Consider the following 5978-nt stretch of genomic DNA (forward strand, 5'->3'; position numbering starts at 1 on the left):
TTCCCCAAGTTGAGTGTGTTTTGCCTGTGATGGTAATTGGTGAGTGATCTCCAAACCCTGAACAGCAAGGAACCAAGGTGAAAAGCCCATCAGCTCAGACATCAGCAACAGGAGGGGGAGGGCATGCCAGAGGGTGTGCAGCTCCCTGTTCTGATAAGCTGTTCTGATACAAAGATCAAACAATGCCCATGTCTGCAGGGAAGGAGAAGTTACTCCACAAATGACCCCCAAGCCCAAAGGCTCACAAACTGCTCATTAGCCTGAGGAGTTTGGGTGCCCGCTCAAAGGAGGGGCAAGGGTGATAAAAGGACACAAACTGAAGCCCCAGGTGCGCAAGCCTATGGGAACTGGTGTCTATGAGGCTGTTTCAGAAATGAGTCCCGTTGTCTGACTCAATTCTCTCTGGGGTGCCATGTTGCCACAAGACCTGCTTTTCAAGGCCCAGGATAGTGTTCCAGGTGGTGGCATGGGGTACAGAATATGTTTCCAGCCATCCGGTGGTTGCTTCCACCATTGTAAGCACATGGCGCTTGCCTTGGCGAGTTTGTGGGAGTGTGATATAGTCAATCTGCCAGGCCTCCCCGTATTTATATTTCATCCATCGCCCTCCATACCATAGGGGCTTTAACCGCTTGACTTGCTTAATTGCAGCACATGTTTCACATTCATGGATAACCTGTGCGATAGTGTCCATGGTCAAGTCCACCCCTCGGTCACGAGCCCATCTATATGTTGCATCTCTTCCCTGATGGCCTGAAGCATCATGGGCCCACTGAGCCATAAATAGCTCACCCTTATGTTGCCAGTCCAGGTCCACCTGAGACACTTCAATCTTGGCAGCCTGATCCACCTGTTGGTTATTTTGATGTTCTTCAGTGGCCCAACTCTTGGGTACATGAGCATCTACGTGACGTACTTTTACCACTAGCTTCTCTATCCGAACAGCAATATCTTGCCACAGTGCGGCAGCCCAGATGGGTTTACCTCTGCGCTGCCAGTTGCTCTGCTTCCATTGTTGTAGCCACCCCCACAGGGCATTTGCCACCATCCATGAGTCAGTATAGAGATAGAGCACTGGCCACTTCTCTCTTTCAGCAATGTCTAACGCTAGCTGGATGGCTTTCACCTCTGCAAACTGACTTGATTCACCTTCTCCTTCAGCAGTTTCTGCGACTAGTCGTGTAGGACTCCATACAGCAGCCTTCCACCTCCGATGTTTTCCCACAATGCGACAGGACCCATCAGTGAACAGGGCATATTGCCTCTCATTTTCTGGCAGTTTATTATACAGCGGGGCCTCTTCAGCACACGTCACCTCCTCCTCTGGCGACATTCCAAAATCTTTGCCTTCTGGCCAGTCCGTGATCACTTCCACAATTCCTGGGTGACTGGGGTTTCCTATGCGAGCCCGTTGTGTGATCAGTGTGGCCCACTTACTCCACGTGGCATCAGTTGCATGATGTGTAGAGGAGACCCTCCCTTTGAACATCCAGCCCAGCACTGGCAGTCGGGGTGCTAAGAGGAGCTGTGTTTCAGTACCAACCACTTCTGAGGCAGCTCGAACTCCTTCATATGCTGCCAATATCTTTTTCAGTTGGAGTATAGCGAGCCTCGGATCCTCTGTATCCCCGACTCCAAAACCCCAGGGGTCGGCCTCGGGTCTCCCCAGGTGCTTTCTGCCAGAGGCTCCAGATAGGGCCATTCTCCCTGGCTGCAGTATAGAGCACATTTTTAACATCTTGTCTTGCCCGGTCTGGCCCAAGAGCTACTGCATGAACAATCTCCCGCTTAATTTGTTCAAAGGATTGCTGTTGCTCAGGGCCCCATTTAAAATCATTCTTTTTCCATGTAACTAGGTAGAGAGGGCTTACAATCAGACTGTAATTTGGAATATGCATTCTCCAAAAACCCACAACACCTAAGAAAGCCTGTGTTTCCTTTTTATTAGTCGGTGGGGACATAGCTGCTATTTTGTTGATCACATCCATGGGGATCTGTTGACGCCCGTCTTGCCATTTTATTCCTAAAAACTGGATCTCCTGTGCAGGTCCCTTGACCTTACTTTCTTTTATGGCAAAACCGGCTTTCAGAAGGATTTGGATTATTTTCTTCCCTTTCTCAAAGACTTCTTCTGCCGTGTTGCCCCATACGATGATGTCATCAATGTATTGCAGGTGCTCTGGAGCTTCACCTTTTTCCAGTGCAGCCTGGATTAGTCCATGGCAAATGGTGGGGCTGTGTTTCCACCCCTGGGGCAATCGATTCCAAGCATACTGGACACCCCTCCAAGTAAAGGCAAATTGTGGACGACTCTCTGCTGCCAGAGGGATTGAGAAAAACGCATTAGCAATGTCAGCTGTAGCATACCACTTGGCTGCCTTTGACTCTAGTTCGTATTGAAGTTCTAGCATATCTGGAACGGCAGCACTCAGCGGTGGCATAACTTCATTCAGGTCACGATAGTCAACTGTTAGTCTCCACTCCCCGTTAGACTTTCGCACTGGCCATATGGGACTATTAAAGGGTGAGCGAGTTTTGCTGATCACTCCTTGGCTCTCCAGTTGGCGAATCAACTTGTGGATGGGAATCAGAGAGTCTCGGTTGGTGCGATATTGCCGCCGGTGCACCGTCGTGGTAGCAATTGGCACTTGTTCTTCAACCCTCAGCAATCCCACAATCGAAGGGTCTTGAGAGAGACCAGGCAGGGTAGACAGCTGTTCAGTGCCCTCCGTCTCCAAGGCAGCTATACCAAAAGCCCATCGATACCCCTTCGGGTCCTTAAAATACCCTCTCCTGAGATAGTCTATGCCAAGGATACACGGAGCCTCCGGACCAGTCACAATGGGGTGTTTCTGCCATTCATTCCCAGTTAGGCTTACTTCAGCTTCCAATACAGTTAACTCTTGGGATCCCCCTGTCACACCAGAGATACAGATGGGTTCTGCCCCTTTATAACTTGATGGCATTAGAGTGCACTGTGCACCGGTGTCTACTAGAGCCTTATATTCCTGTGGGTCTAACGTGCCAGGCCATCGAATCCACACAGTCCAATAGACCCGGTTATCCCTTTCCTCCACCTGGCTGGAGGCAGGGCCCCTCTAATTCTAGCCAGAGTATCCAGTACTCACTTCTCGTAAAATTGGCTCAGAAGTCCCTTCAAGAGGATCAGAAATAAGATCAGCCCTTCTACTCTGTTTGGAAACTGGAGCGGCATTTTTCCTAGTAGAATCCCCTTTTGTGGTGGTTTTTCCTCACAGCTCACGTACCCGTGCATTTAGGACCGAGGTAGGTTTTCCATCCCATTTCCTCATGTCCTCTCCATGATCACATAAGTAAAACCACAGGGCACCTCGCGGTGTGTACCTTCTATATTCTCTCTCTTGGGTAGAGGAGCGCTCACTCCTAATAGCTGAGACATTGGTCCTTACAGGTGGGCAATAGGACATATCCTCTTTGAATTGCTGGAAATCCTCGGACAGCTTCTCCACAGCTGAAATGCAGGCTTGTAGGGAGGAGGAGAGATTTTCTTCGTATTGACGGAGTTGGCGAGCCACTTCATCCACTCTCGGTGCCTCTTTGTCTTTCCAGGTCATTATTGCCAGTGAGTTGGCATAGGACGATGGTGCGCTACGTACAAATTTCCGCCACATGGGTCGTGTGCATTGGACTTCGTCTGGATCTTTGGGTAACTGTGGGTTGTCCGGGTCATGATGAATCGTCTCTAGCACAGCTAATTCCCTCAGATATTGGATACCTCTTTCCATGGTGGTCCACTTGCTTGATTGACATATAACATCTTCCTTGAAGGGGTACCTTTCCTTCACACTTGACAGGAGTCGCCTCCAGAGGCTGATGGCTTGTGTTCCTCTTCCAATTGCCTTGTCAATGCCACCTTCCCTGGCAAGCGATCCCAGCTGCTTGGCTTCCCTACCTTCTAATTCCAAGCTATTAGCCCCATTGTCCCAGCATCGGAGGAGCCAGGTGATAATATGCTCACCTATATGGCGGCCAAAATCTTTTCGCATATCCCACAGCTCACTCAAGGGTAGGGACCGGGTTATTACCTCTGGTTCTGCCTCTTCCTCCTGTTCCCATGATGACCCTGGTTCACCTTCATCCTTTGCTAAGCGAGCTGGTTTTTTTGTATATTTCTTTTTCTGTACGGGGGCAACTGATACTGGTGCAGGTTGATCCGCTGGTTCAGTTGCAGTATCGCTCACCAGGTTTTGGATAACCGCAGCATCTGTTGCCAAGGTTTGGGTTGCAGCAGTGCTCGTTGCCGCAGCTGGAGGGGCTGCAGTGCCTGTTGCTGAGGTTTGGGTAGCCACAGTTCTGATTGCCAGGGCTGGAGGGGTCGCGGTGCCTGTCACCAAGGTCTGGGTGGCCGCAATGCTCGTCGCCGGGGCTGGAGGGGCCGCAGCGCCCATCGCCGGGGTTTGGGTGACCGCAATGCTCATCGTTTTGTTGTTAGGTCCAGAGACCTTCTCTTCCCCTTGAGGGTGCTGAGTTGTGTCGAACAGGGCTCGATAGGCATGGGCCAGGCCCCAGCACGTTGCAGTGATTTGTATCTCTCTGGAGCTGCCAGGGTGACAGCATACCTTTTCCAAATATTTTACTAGTTCTTCTGGATTCTGCACTTGTTCAGGGGTGAATTTCCAAAACACTGGAGGTGCCCACTTTTCTAGGTACTTGCCCATACTACCCCACACACCCTGCCACTCATCATTATCCAGCCTTGGGGCAGACCTCTGGGTGATCTTCTTAAATAGTTGTTTAACCTTAAACAAGAGCTGAACCACATTCAGGAGTATGCTAATTCCCAGCAGTAGGGCTAGGACCGTACTGGTCTCAACATCCCAAGAGTATTCAAATTTTTCAAAATTCCCAAACACCATTGTAACTGGACTGAAGGAGAAAGGAGAGGAGATGAAAGGTATCCCACTCATAGACTGGTTTTCCAAGGAGGAAAGGTAAATGGTATAATTATTAATAGTTTCCCACAGATGGCTCCCACAGTATAAAGGTGACAATGCTGAGTGCAAATACCGGATTAATCCCACAACCGATGACTTTATCATACCATAAACCAGTGTTATACAATACATCAAAGCGAAAACCTTAATCCTCCTCCCACGGATGATAAGCAGCAGAAGAGGGACTACATACAGCAAGCGAGGTGATACATAACAGAACTTTAAAAACCAGAGCAACAACTCTAAGAACACATAAATCAACATAGTGACCAGCGACTATTAGACCAATATAATGAATGCTTATAACAAATTTGTTTTAACAAGCTCTGGTCAGGTTTGTCATTATCTCAACCCTTTGGGCCCCACGTTGGGCGCCAAAATGGACTGTCGTGGTTTAACCCCAGCCAGCAACTAAGCACCACGCAGCCGCTCACTCACTCCCCCCCCACCCAGTGGGATGGGGGAGAAAATCTGGAAAAAACAAGTAAAACTCGTGGGTTGAGATAAGAACGGTTTAATAGAACAGAAAAGAAGAAACTAATAATGATAATGATAACACTAATAAAATGACAACAGTAATAATGAAAGGATTGGAATGTACAAATGATGCGCAGTGCAATTGCTCACCACCTGCCGACTGGCACCCAGCTAGTCCCCCAGCGGCAATTCCCCGCCCCCACTTCCCAGTTCCTATACTAGATGGGACGTCACATGGTATGGAATACCCTGTTGGCCACTTTGGGTCAGGTGCCCTGGCTATGTCCTGTGCCAACTTCTTGTGCCCCTCCAGCTTTCTCGCTGGCTGGGCATGAGAAGCTGAAAAATCCTTGACATTAGACTAAACACTACTTAGCAACAACTGAAAACATCAGTGTTATCAACATTCCTCACATACTGAACTCAAAACATAGCACTGTACCAGCTACTAGGGAGACAGTTAACTCTATCCCAGCTGAAACTAGGAGAAGAACAAATACTGAAATTGTTAGAAGGCATTCAAAAGCC

This window comes from Aquila chrysaetos, chromosome W, assembly GCF_900496995.4.
Source record: "Aquila chrysaetos chrysaetos chromosome W, bAquChr1.4, whole genome shotgun sequence".
NCBI classification, from domain to species: domain Eukaryota; kingdom Metazoa; phylum Chordata; class Aves; order Accipitriformes; family Accipitridae; genus Aquila; species Aquila chrysaetos.